Source organism: Trachypithecus francoisi, unplaced genomic scaffold (genome assembly GCF_009764315.1).
Source record: "Trachypithecus francoisi isolate TF-2019V2 unplaced genomic scaffold, Tfra_2.0 Lachesis_group4, whole genome shotgun sequence".
In the NCBI taxonomy this organism is placed as follows: domain Eukaryota; kingdom Metazoa; phylum Chordata; class Mammalia; order Primates; family Cercopithecidae; genus Trachypithecus; species Trachypithecus francoisi.
The window spans coordinates 129,002,444-129,016,654 of NW_022681469.1; the positions used below are offsets into that span (position 1 = coordinate 129,002,444).

Genomic DNA, 14,211 nt, shown 5'->3' on the forward strand with positions numbered 1-14,211 from the left:
CAAAGCACCACATTTTTGTTTCATTAATATTTTGTAATTTTTTTTAGTCTCTATTTTGTTTAGTTCTGCTCTTTATTATTTCTTTCCTTCTACTAAATTTGGGTTTGGTTTGTTATTGCTTTTCCATTTTCTTAAAGTTCACCATTAGATTGTCTATATGAAATCTTTCTACTTTTTAGATGTAGACATTTATTGCTATAAGCTTTTCTCCTAGTGCTACTTTTGCTGTATCCCATAGGTTTCGGTATGTTGCACTTCAATTCTAATTTGTTTCGATTTTTAGAAATTTTCTCCTTAATTTATTCCATGACCCATCCTTAATTTATTCCATGACCCAATGGTGATTCACGAGCATGTTGTTTAATTTATATATAGTTGTACAATTTCCCAAGTTTCTCTTGGTATTGATTTCCAGTTTTATTTCATTATAGTCTGAGAAGATACTTCATATTATTTTGATTTTTAAAAATTTCTTGAGATTTGTTTTTTGTCCAACCACAATCTATGCTGGAGAATGTTCTATGTGTTGATGAGAAGAATGTGTATTCTGTAGCTGTTAGGTAAAATGCTCTATAGATGTCTGTTAGGTTTATTTAACCTAACGTGCAATTTAAATCCAATTTGGTTTATTTTCTATCTAAGTGATCTGTATAGTGATGAAAATGAGGTATTGAAATTTCCACCTATTACTGTTTGTGTCTATCTTAGTCTGTCTTATCCAATGCAAGTAGCTACTCTTGTCTGCCTTGGTTTTCATTTTTCAGATATCTTTTTTCATCCTTTTACAGTCTATATGTGTCTTTACAGATGATGAGTTTCTGTAGGCGGTATTTTATGGGTCTTTTTTTTTTTTTTTTGAAAAAGAAATCTATAGAGCCAATTTGTGTCTATTTTTTTTTTTTTTTTTTTTTTTTTGAGATGAAGTCTCACTCTGGTGCCCAGGCTAGAGTGCAGTGGTGCGATTTCGGCTTACTGCAAGCTCCGCCTCCTGGGTTCACCCCATTCTCCTGCCTAGGCCTCCCGAGTAGCTGGGACTACAGGCACCTGCCACCATGCTGGGCTAATTTTTTGTATTTTTGGTAGAGATGGGGTTTCACCGTGTTAGCCATGATGGTCTCGATCTCCTGACCTCATGATCAGCCCGCATTGGCCTCCCAGAGTGCTGGGATTACAGGTGTGAGCCACCATGCCTGACCCAATTTATGTCTTTTAAATGAAAAGTTTAATCTGTTTATATCCAAGATTATTATTGATATGTGAGGTCTTATTCCTGTAATTTATTAATTGATTTCTGGTTGTTTTGTATTTTCTTCATTCCTCTCTTTCTCTCTTACTGTTTTTCATTGTGATTTGGTGGTTTTCTTTAATATTTTATATTTAATATTTGAGTCCTCTCTTCCATATTTGTGTGTTTGCTCTACCAGTGGGTTTTATACTTCTATGCATTTTCATAATGGTGGATGTTATTCTTTTGTTTCCAGGTGTTAGGGCTCCTTAAGCATTTTTTTAAGGCCAGTCTAGTGGTAATGAATTCCTTCACTTTTTGCTTATCTGGGAAAGACTTTATTTCTCCTTCATTTATGAAGGATAACTTTGCTGGATATAGTACTCTGGTCTGCCAGTTTTTTCTTTCAGCATTTTTTATTTATCATCCCATTCTCTCTTGGCCTGTAAAGTTTCTGCTGAGAAATCCACTGTTAGTCTAATGAGGTTCCCTTTTAAGTGACTATACGCTTTTCTCTTGCTATTTTTAGAAATCCCCTTTTGTCTTTTAACAGCTTGCATATAAAGTGCAGCTAGAAAGACCTTTCTGAACTGCATCTATTTGGAAATGCCTGAGCTTTCTGTATTTGAATGGCTAAAATTCTTGCTAGATTGGGTGAGATTTTGGCTATTCTTTGGTTAAATGGTATTTCTATACATTTGGTTTTCTCTTTGCCTTCTGGAACACTAAAAATGTGAATGTTTTATGGCTTTATTGTGCCTTGTATGTTATGCATACTTTGGTTTTTTTTTTTTTTTACTTTTTAAAAAGTTTTGTCTGACTAGGTTATTTTGAAAGACCTGTCTTCAGATTCTGAAATTCTTTCTTTTGCTTGATCTAGTCTGTTGAAGATGTTGAATATATTTTTATTTCATTCAATGAATTCTTCAGCTCCAGGGTTTCTGTTTGGTTCTTTTTCGTAATATCTATCTCTTTGGTAAATTTCTTATGTATATCTTGAATTATTTTTCTAATTTCCTTGTATTGCTTATCTATGTTCTCTTGAATCCCATTGACTTCTTTAATATTACTATTTTGAATTCTTTTTCTAGCATTTCATAAACTTCTTTTTCTTTGGAATCTGTTTTCAGAGAATTATCATGTTCCTTTGGAGGTGTTTTATTTCCTTACATTTTTGTTTCTTATGTTCTCACATTGATAGCAGTGTACTTGGTGTAACAGTTACTTCTACCGATTTTGTTTTTGTTTTTTTGAATGTGCTTTTGTAGGGCAGGACTTTTTCATGGAGATGTATTATTTGTGGTGCTGGATAAGTGCAGCACTTTGACTTTGATTCAGGGTGCATGCAGTAGTGTGGTCTGCATCTAATTTCTTTGGCTGTAAACATCATTGTTGGTATCTGTGATTTCCTCAGTGGTTCAGTGTGCAGTTGTTAATGAAGGCTTTAGTGAAGTTTTGCTGGGGATGAGAATGCCAGGTAGGCCAGTTCTCAGGTCCCAGTGGTGGCAGTGGGCAGACCGAGAGTGTTTGTCCTTGTGCCCCAGGGTAGCATATGCTGGCACTGATGTTGATGAGTCCAGATGGGCTGATTCCTGGGCCTCTAGGCTGTTGCTCAGTTGTTGGCAATGGTAGTAATGGGCCAGGTGGGTGGAAATGCCCTCAGACCCCTGGGTGGCAGGTGTGGTGTGGGCAATGACAGTAGCAGTAGTAGAACAACCCTCTACCCACCAAGGGGTCCACCCTGGTGTTGGCGGTGGCTGTATCAGGCTGGATAGGCCAGTCCCCAGGCCCACAGGTGGCACATGTAGGTGGGTGCTAGCTACGGTGGTAGTAGTGGATGAAGTAGATCTGTCCTCAGGCCCCTGGGAGCAGTGCTCAGGTGCCATCAGTGATCATATGGGCAGGGAAGTCTTAAGGCTCCTGGACAATGTGCACAGGCACTGAGGGAGCAGAACCTGGTTAAAAAGACCTATCCTCAGGTCCACCAGTGGTGCATGTGGATGCTACCTGTGCCCCACTGGTGGACCTGAGGACCTGCAGGGGCAGGGTCATCACCAGGCTTCTGGTGAAGGGCTTGGGTGGAACAGCAGCGGCAGCATCGTAGCCCTGCTGATAGAGAGGGCAAGTTTGCTTTGAGTGGCAGCAGCCGTAGACAGGTAGCTGGGGAGTGCCGGGGTCCAGCCCTGGCGTGGCCAAGGTACCCAAAGGGGAGAGGCAAGGTGGCGAGAGACAATAAAGACACCAGACACAACATATAAGAGGACACAGACAAGACTGCAGCCCAGCAAAGGGCTGACAGCCCCGAATGATTTTTACTATAGGCTTATATAGTATTTTATAGAACAATTGTCAATCAGTAGAGCATCAGGTGATTACATAATTATAAGTAAGTCATCATGATATTTTCAGAAGTTAATCAAGAACAGTTCTCTTCATGAAAGGACAGTTTGTTCTTCTTTCCTTGGTTACCTTTTTTGGGGAATCTTGATCTTCTTTTATGAAACTAGATAAGCAAGCCTTAATGGTTAACATAACAAAGTCTTATTTCAGACTTGGTGGCTCTTGCGGTTACAGGTGCTAAACAGGACTATTGAAGTATACCTGTGTGGCCTTGAGGAAAAGGTTGCAGGGACAATGACAGCAGCACAATTGTTTATAAGCTTTGAACTGACGCAGCAGTTTCTTAAAGTGTATAGAGTGCAAAGTTATATTTTAACATTGATTGTATAACTATGTACAACAATTTTCCTTTCTTTTGTTTAGGGCACCAAGTTTAACATCCTTGTCTTCTTTTTGTATTCCACAAACTCAAATCTTTTCATGGAATTAACCTTTTATTTATTTACACCATTCTTTCACTATATATATACAATCCCCTGAATATGAAATAAGATGGGAACTTTACCATGACAAATTGTGCATATAATTTCTGCCTTTAGGGGGATACCATATTTCCCTTTCTCTTATGTGTTCCCATCACATATCCCCACTGGCCATTAACCCATATTGAAGGGACAGGCCCAGGGCCAAATTTTCCGAGGGTAATGTGGTGAGATTTCTCTTCTATCTTTCCAGCTCATGGGTATTGCCTCGTTTTCCAGGATCTGGAGTGGGGGTGGGCAGTACTAATACCAAATGAGTAACACTCCCCAGACCTCACCGTGAATCCCCTCCAATAGTTGTCTGCATATATATGATCAACTGAATGCAAAGCAAAATAGCACAGATTATTCCAGCGATACAGAAGAGCCCATCAGCACCACCTGCTGCATAGGCCTTGGAAGTGGCCTTGCCAACATCCAGAGGGCTCTGAGCCTTGCTCAGGAGCAGCCTTATGCGATCAGGGTCCGGGCCGTCCCTCTCCTGCATGGCCTGCGCCAGGGGAGTGCGTGCTTCAACCCCAACTGGTGACTACAGGCAGGAAAACCTGCCCTCATGGCACGTCAAAATGTGTGGTGGCCCCTCTGCTGGGGGATTGTGGTCACTTATATTGGGGCTCTCTTTGGTACCCAGTGGCAACAATGTGCAGTAGCATCAGATTCAGGCATGGGAGCTTGTTCTCAAGAAGTGTGAAAATGTGTGGTAGACCCACTGCTGAGGGTGGCAGGGTTGCTGCTAATGGCTCATGCTTTAGTCCTGGCAGCAGCAGCCAGCAGTGGCAGTGGCTGCAGGCAGAGGATGTCAATGGGGGCACCAGGGATATGGGGATACAGAGGCTCTTGGGACCCAGGGCAGGATGCAGTCTGTTGGGGTCTGGGCTTTTAAAATGACACCATGCTATAGCTGCTTAGGATTCAAAGGGCTTGGGGGATCCAGGCTGAAGCCCGTCTCTGAAGCAGTGCTGTTGCATGGTCTCTAGGCAGTTCCCTGTGATAGTCTCAGGGTCTGCAAGAGTTGAGGGCTGATATGGCAGGAGTCTATGATTTCAATGTGACATTCTGGGGGTCTCTCACTCATTCCCCACATAGGGAAGACTCTCCAGGCTTTCAGACAATCTTGGCTGTCAGGCTGTTTCATTTCCCTCTCCTTCCTTGCCTTAGGTGTTACTTGTTGCTGCTCTGCTGAATTCCAGTGTTCTGTCCTAGATGATCTGGTCAAAGTGTGGTTATCTACTGCTGTTTTCATTCTTTGTGAAGGAGGTGAGTGCCAGATGCTTCTGCTCAGCCCTTTTGGAGCCATCAAAATTATCTTATTTATTTTTAATTTCTGAATACTATTCCACTGTATGGATATACTACAGTTTGTTTACACATTCACCTACTAAAGGACATCTTGGTTTCCTCCAGTGTTTCATAAATATGAATAAAGCTGCTATACACATTTATGTGCAGGTTTTTGTATGGACAACATTTTCAAATCTGTCGGGTAAACACTTAGAGTGCAATGGCTGGATTGCATGTTAAGACTATGTTTAGTTTTGTAAGAAACTGCCAAACTGTCTTCCATACTAGCTATGCCATTTTGCTTTTCCGCCAGCAATGAATGAGCATTCCTTTTGCTCCGAATTTTTATCGATTTTGGTATTATCAGGGCTTTTTTTCTCCTTTTGTATTTTAACTATTCTGATATGTATGCAATGATATCTTAGTGTTGTTTCCTTGTATTTAAAGATGTGTTTGGGATATTTATTTTCTCACAATTTAATTTTTTTCTAGGTATGCGTGGAATTCAAAACTTTTCTTAATACCTAGATTCTCAGTTATGCTTTCAACTCAAGTGTTATTTAGTTATATATTAGTGTTTTCTGCTTCTATTCCAACTGTTTTGATTTATTTCTCAAGGAATTCATAATTCTGAAATTGTATTTTTATTCATTATCTTCCTATTACTATCGTCTTTACCTTCTGTCCCCTTTTTTGTTGTTTTCCCCTGCATCATAAGACAGCTTCTCAAATTTGACCTTTGTATCCCCGATTCAAGATTCTGAATTTCAAATTCTGTCTTCTAATGGAGGTTTTTAAATTCAGGTGCTGGATTTTCTTGTCTAGTTTCCTTACAGCCTTCATCTCCCTTAACATTTCTGTTTTTCTTTAATCTATTCTCTTGTAATGGCTTCATGTTCTCATTTGTTTTTTAAAGTTGGTTTATTTATAAAATCATTATTTTTTTGGAATATGATTCTCTCCAAGTCTTTAAAATGAGATGGATTTAGCGTTTGATGCAGTCAGGTTTTGCAGCTTGGCTTTCCCTTTACCTAATTAGTGATATATTTAAAAAATATTTTTACTTCTTCTTTTTTTGGAAAACATAAACCACTGGTAGAATATACAAAAATATTTGATGCGGGATGCTTTGTGGCATTTCCCTCCTCAGAACAATACAGAAAGCATCAAAGCATCACAATGTTTCACTTGCTTTGTCTAACTCATTGTTTTCTGAGGACTGCAATCTCTGAAGCTACTTGACTGAGAGAAATTTTGGAGTGGGTAAGGAGCAGTATCTCACTACTTCAAAATAATAAGCTACTGCAGTAGAGAAATGGATTTCCCATTTGAGGCTGAAAAGGCTTGAGTTTCTGATTCACAGTGAAAGATGTTATGTGAGAAATTTTATATTCTTTATTCTTCAGGAAAGAGCATTTACTTTACCTCAGGTGAAAACCATATGCCAATCTCTCTGTCACATTCTAATTCTCATTTATGTTTCATACGTTTTTAATTAGTGAAAAGGCTCCCTATGGTCTGGCAGTATGTTGACTGTCAGACTTAGTTTTAGATGTAGTTACAAATTATCATCATTTTCTGATTTTTCCATAGGTATTCCACTGGGAATTGGGAGAAATTAAACATCAAATGGCCGTCTAAATGCTATAATGGCCAAAAAAAATCGCATTTCAACACAAATTTAGGATGTTTTCTTACAAGTATATCTTTTTTTTTTTTTTTTTTTTTTTGAGACGGAGTCTTGCTCTGTTGCCCAGGCTGGAGTGCAGTGGCCGGATCTCAGCTCACTGCAAGCTCCGCCTCCCGGGTTCCCGCCATTCTCCTGTCTCAGCCTCCCGAGTAGCTGGGACTACAGGCCGCCTGCCACCTCGCCCGGCTAGTTTTTGTATTTTTTAGTAGAGACGGGGTTTCACCGTGTTAGCCAGTATGGTCTCGATCTCCTGACCTCGTGATCCGCCCGTCTCGGCCTCCCAAAGTGCTGGGATTACAGGCTTGAGCCACCGCGCCCGGCCAAGTATATCTTATAAGGTAAAGAATGCTTGAAAATACAGAAGAAACAGTATAAGAAATCATAGTAGATCATAAACAGATATGTCATCAATAACTGTCTTCAATAAATTAAATTATAATATATATTATAAATAATAATATAAATGAATCTGAATCTCAGATTTTAATTTTATTTATATAGCTCTATACAAGTATTTGTATGGTTTTCCCAGAGACTGAAAAAGATTTTGAGATAAATAAGGAGAAAATAGAACTGCATGAGTAGTAATAAATAGCAATTTAGAAATCATACAGTAAGACTTTAAAATAAAAAAATTAGAGGCCCCTAGACACCACAATTCACTTACCAAAATTATCAGGAAATAAGAAAAAGCTCTTTAATCCATTTTTAAAAGCTTATAGAGATAATAGAGATATAATTTTCATACAGTAAAACCCGCCTATTTTAAATGCATAGTTTGAAGACTTGGTAAATGCATATAGTCATGCAACTACTATGATTATCAAGTTTAATCACATTTCCATCACCCAGAAAAGTTCCCTGATACTCCTTGACAATCAATACAGGCCACCAGCATTCATCTTGGAAACTCTGGTCTGCTTTGAGTCATTCCAGTTTTACCTATTCTAGAACATCATATGAATGGAATCATAGAGAATGTAGGCTTTTGTACCTGGTTTCTTTCACCTAGCATGATGTTTCTTAGTTTTCTCTGTATTATTTGTGTTTCAACAGCTTGTTCTTTCCCTATTGCTGAGTAGCAGTTCATTGTATACATAACTTACATTTTGTTTATCCACTCAGCAATTCATGGACCTGCGTTCTTTTCAGTTTGGGGCCATTATGAATAATGCTATGATAAACATCGCATAAGTCTGATTAGTGGATACAGGTTTTTATGTCTCTTGGGTAGTAGAATCATTGGGTCATATGGTAAGTTTATTTTTGACTTTTTGAGAAACTGCCAACATAATTTGCAAAGTGGCTGCACTGTTTGGAATTCCCACTGACACCACATGAGGGTTTCAGTTGCTCCACAATTTGTCAACACTTGACATTGTAAGTCTTTTTAATTTTAGCTATCCTAAATGTGAAGAATATTTTCAACGGCAAAAAGCATGTTTGCATGGCTCTTCAAACTTACTAGGTTCCCTGGAGTCTCACTTAGATGTGTGTTGTTTATCAGTCAGACAGGCATACATGAAGCGCTTCTTATCTGTACTTCTATGAATCTCTTAGCTCTCATTTCCAAAATCTTCCTGTTAAACTTTTCACTGCTCCGCAACCAGCTCCAAACTGACCCTACCCTCTATGCTTACTAAAGCTGTGCGTTTTAGTTGTCTATTTGTGGAAGGTATAGAAATGGCCACAGTGTAAGGCCTCAAATAATTCTTAACCAATGAAGTATCTGTGATTCCTGACTAAACACTTTCAAGTTGTTGCCTAACTTCGGTCTATTACCTGTGCCCTTACATTTTATTAAAAAATTTTTTCCAACTTATACTCATCTTGAGAAGAGAAGCATCCCACACCACACTACCACTACCAGAAGTAGCACCATTTGTTCATTTTTATGAAGAAGGAAAGAGTTGTGTATATACACATACACACATATACATGTACACACATAATAGAATGATGCAAAGTGCCAGATTGTGTCTCGTCAAAGAGCGTGGCTGTGTCTAGAGAAGTATTGGAACTGAAAGTTTTCAGTGCATAACCACAGGTTTTATATATACCTGGTAAGGAGAAAGAATAGACAAGGGAAAGTCACATTAAGGGTGAGTTTCATCTTGCACTTGAGAGAAGAGTAAAGGAGGATATGAAGCATAAAAACAATTAATAATTTAGTCATCTGAGGATGTATTACATGTTATTTTAAAGATAATGATAGTCCATTACTGTCATCAGTTATGATTTTAACATCAAAGAAATGATGAAAAGTAAAATTAACAATGAAGAGAAATTTTCTTTGTTAAATATTTGAACAGGTCAGAGAAAGAAGTTATAAAGCTCTCTTTTCTGTCAGTGTAGTAGAAGTAGAAAAAATAACATTGTGGCTTAGAGGTTTGAAATCAAATTAAGATGAACCTGCCATATGTTTGATACTATTTCCAGGTGTAAAGGACAATAATTAAGCTATAAATCATGATAATATTTTGGAAAGGTGTACATCAATAATTAGTTAGAATTACTTCTAATATACAAGGTGCGACTATGATGGTGATTATAATTCTTTCTTACCTTCTCTCATCAAATTTTGTTTATATTAATCAATTGATGAACATAAAAAGCATATTCTGTAATATAATTTTTTTGCTACTCAAGATCATTAGAGTGTATTTTATAGCCATAGTATGGGCTTTATGATGAAAAAATTGTATAGGCAAAGCCTTATTATATCATTACTTTATATTATCTACTGAGGACCTCACGTTGGCTTAGCTACTCTCTTCCATGCCTTTCATAAAAACAGCTCTATATCTGAGTTAAATGAGTCTTCATGCATAGCCTAAAAATGAACAAATCACTAAGCACCCTGAATATTCTTGGAAGGATAAATGTTGCATGTAGCTCAAACAGAAAAGGAAAAATTGTATGTACAGCAAAAAATTGTCCATGAGGATAGATGTAAGCAAATCTAAAGGAAGCCATTCAAAATGGGTAGAATGATGACTCTCCCACTCATATTTTCACAGTTCTTTGTTGTTTAAAGCTGGAGTTCTATTTTCTCATGTATATTTACAGATTTTTCATTTCGTTATATTAACAATACACCTAATTCCAAGTGCTTTATACATTTTGAAACGTTTTCACTTAATTTGTTTGATCACAACAATTCTGCTATTCTCCTCATTATACAGATGACTTTCAGAGGAGTTAAATAAGATAATTAGCGTGTGGCTGTATTAGTCATGATTCTATTTGGTAGCAAACAGAATTTGCACCCAGGGATTTTTTAAAGCCAAGTCAAATGTCCTTTCCACCTCCTATGCTGATGAAATGTCTGGAGAAGATACAATTTCTTTGACAGTCAGAAAAACAGAGGCATTTAGAAACATCAACATGAGGTATCCTTTTTCTTAATTGTGTTGTTAGATCCAGACACCCTAGGAAGAAATTAACTGTCCAAGTATTAAGTTCTGAATAAACATCCACAGCAAGAGGAGGTCATTTAGAAGATTCACAAACTTTTGTTTCTTCACTAGTTGTATGCCACATAAAGATGTTTTGATCAATAATAAACCACATACATGACAGTGGTTTCATAAGATTATAATACCATAATTTTAAGGTAACTTTTCTATGTTTAGCTCTGTTTAGATACACAGATACTTACTATTGTGTTACAGTTGCCTACAGTATTCACTACAAAAACATGCTATATAGGTTTGTAGCTCGGGACCACTAGGACCACTCAAACCACATAGCCCAGGTGTGTAATAGGCTTTACCATCTAGGTTTGTGTAAGTGCACTCTGTGTTGTTCCCACAAAGACAAAATCACCTAAAGATGCATTTCACAGAATGTATCCCGATCGTTAAGCAATACAGGACTGTACTTTATGTGTACAAACTTAACGCCCTTGCCACTATCTAATTTCTGTTATGGTTTTTCCATCATGTATGATTTTTTTTTTCCACTTACTGAACTATAAACTTACTGGAGGCAGGATTTATATCAATTTTGTCATGAATCTCATGCAGTGCTTACCAAAATGTGTCACCCACTGTAGTTCATGATAAACGTTTGTTAAATTAATTAATTATACAGTCCTATTCTTGTTGTTTGTGTATTATAATTATATTTCTTTGGTCTTTTGACAAGAATGATCGGCTAGATGTAAAGTATAAAAGTGGAGCCTTGACATCCATTAATGAATAAAGATGTATGGTTAAGCTAAGAAGGTGCCATAAGATATGGTGAGAGAAAATAATGAACTAATGTGAGTAGTGTATGGAAAAAACGTTAGCTATGTAAAGAAAGTCAGGGAGAACTGGGGATTAGCAAGAGGAAGAATGAAGTCAATTTAGAAAAAGCTAGAAAAGACACTAGCTAGACTTACTCTTGGTTAAATGTCCAAGGGAAGTCAGGAGGATGGGGCACTCACATAAGTAACTCCTGCAGCAGTCATCCTGGGAAAGCATTTTTTTCCTGAACCTAAAGGGAAAATATTATTATTGTTTCTTTTTTTAGAGGCAGAGTCTCTCTCTCTTTCTGTCACTCAGGTTAGAGTGCAGTGGCACTATCATAGGTCACTGCAGCCTCGAAAGCCTGGGATCAGATGATCCTCTTGCCCCAGCTTCCTCAGTAACTAGAAACACAAGTGTACAACACTACACATGGCTAATTTCTTGTAGAGACAGGGTCTCATTATGTTTCCCAGCCTGGTCTCGAACTCCTGGCCTTGAGCAATACTCCCACCTCGGCCTCCTAAAATCTGGGATTACAGGCATGAGTCACCATAACCAGCCCAAAAGGAAATTCAGAAAGAGTAAAACTTCTTCATTGGCCAGAGCATGCAAGGTATCATATAGCTATGCTCCACATAGAAGCAGAATGGAGCGAAGATAAGAATTATCTCTCCTTTATTGAAACAGATGAAGATCAACTCAGTAGCTGCGATTTCAGCCATATGGAACAAATATTAAAACAGATTGCAAGAAATAAAGAAAATTCTAGCTGAAAACAACAACTGCAAATTGAATAGGAAAACTTTTCCAAGTGCTTAAAGAGAAAAAGATGGTTTCCTTAAGAGCCAATCATACAATTCCTCTCACGGAGAACTTGGTGTCTGTGAGGGGAACACCAGCACTAGGTCATAAAGGGATAATGCTCATAGGCAATAAAAATGCTTTGCCCAAGACATTTACCAGAATGTTGAAGATGCATGAGCTACACAAAGGGGGATGAAGATTCAGAGAGAGAACAGCCCTGGATATTGGTGGGAGATTAACACCAACAACTCTATGAGGTCACTACTATTATCCTGTTTTTTATAAATGAGGAAACTGCAGCTTGGAGAGTTTATTTCTTAAGGTGAAATGTTAGCAAGTGGCACATTACTGATTGAAGCCATAAAGATTTGACATAACACTTCATAACAAGAAAAAAAAAAAAGAAAAAGTGGTATTAGTAAAAGGTACCTGAAAAAGGACAAAATGGTAGTGGCAAAGCTGCTACTGAAAGACTTGGCTTGCCTAGAAAATTAGCACCAGGCCTGGCCTGGTACAGGTAATTAGGTGAGGTGATTACTGAGATTTTAGTTCCACATATTCAAAGTAAGACTCATCTAACTGAACGTGGTTTCCACAGAGGATTTTTTTAGCCTCCATTCAGGTCAAGTTTGATAGCAAATAATATTTAATCAAAGGAATGGTTGGGTCAAGGAAAAAGTCAACACAGAATTTGAAGTCCCTCATTTCACGGATATTTTTATTCCCTTGGGATAAACACATTAGCAGTCTTTTCTGATGATAAATCAGAAAAGCTGAGCATGAAGGGCTTTTCAGAATTCAGATACTCATTTCTGTGACAGTACTTGAAGTTCAGATGATGGAAATAGTGGATAGTGGCCCCAGGCCAGAAAAGCCTGCTTCTGGGAAGAAAAAAGAGGGTACTGTGACTCAAAGCACTGTGAGCTTCAAGTTCAACTTCAGAGTTTCAGCCCTTCTCTTTGCACAGGAAAAGAATTCAAAAACAGAGAACTAATAAAGACAAAAGGGAATCTGAAATTTTAACCAATTTTGTAATCTGGCCTTCTAAGGCCTGGTGTACATCAATATCTCAGGATTCATTTATGCCCAGGATGTGCCTGTGAATTTACATCAAAAGCAAGGCCATTTGACAAACGTTCGTTGAGAGCCTATTCCACGCCAGGCCCTTGGGGAAATGAAAGGGCACAGGGTGGATAAAACAGCAGCTGGCTTTTGATTAAGAACAGGTGGATTTGTAGTGCTAATGTTGTTTCATTACTATCCAAATGTGGTGCATGCTAAAACCACTCTTTTTTTGTTGCTGCATTCATTTTCCCGTCTCCTTTTGCCATCTCCTTTTGTAACAGAGTGTCACCTTTCCTCTGGGCAACCTCTTCCCCACCTCCTCATTGTACAATATCTTCCCGGACAGGTCCAAGGAAAAGGTGAGTGAATCACTCCATGCCCATCAGAGTTCTTCCCTGGAAGTTTCTAATTAGATGTGGGGGTACAGCGGCCCATCATGTGTGTCAGCCTATCTGCAAAAAAAAGGTCCTTAGAGGGACAGGCAGGGGAGAATGAGGAACTGAGGGAAGAAGCTATCATCCCCTAGTAGCTTGGAGAGTCTTTAGGTTCTGTCCCTGAGTCTCTTGATTCCTGCAGCATTTCTTTGAGGATGTCTCTATAGGATATAGAGGGACTAAAAAAGAGACTCCAAATTCTATGTTGACATTTTTCCTGGCCCAGGAGTTCCTTTAACTATCTCTACAGGATCTTCCCCAGGTTGATGAGCCAATTCCACCCTGGCCCATAAGTCCCTCTTTTCCTAAGCAAGTGTTGATTTCCTATCTCTAGCCACTAAAATAATCTTAACTAGTATTATGACCTCAGGACAATTATTTAAGCTATTATTGCTTCATTCTCATTTTCCATGAGGTTAAAATGTATACCTAATGGTGCTATTGAGTATTAAACTAGATTATACATAGGAAACACTCCACACATAGTAAATGCTCAATAAGTAAGAGCTATTTTCATTATTGTTACTACTAATGCTGACAAGAGGAGGCTCTGGAAAAAAACACCAAAAGTTCCTATGATGATACAGTGAATTGA

At 38.2% G+C, this 14,211-nt stretch overlaps 1 long non-coding RNA gene across 2 annotated transcripts in view; it reads left to right on the forward strand.

The window, feature by feature from the left end:
- Positions 1-14,211, forward strand: part of LOC117073028 — an 80,563-nt gene that overhangs the window by 35,463 nt on the left and 30,889 nt on the right. Inside the window, exon 3 of one of the 2 annotated variants that reach the window (XR_004433064.1) lies at positions 13,464-13,845. The exons of the other annotated variant lie outside the window; for it this stretch is intronic. This is a non-coding gene — a long non-coding RNA (uncharacterized LOC117073028). Of the gene's footprint in view, positions 1-13,463; positions 13,846-14,211 lie in introns of those variants that run through there. 2 annotated transcript variants of the gene reach the window in all.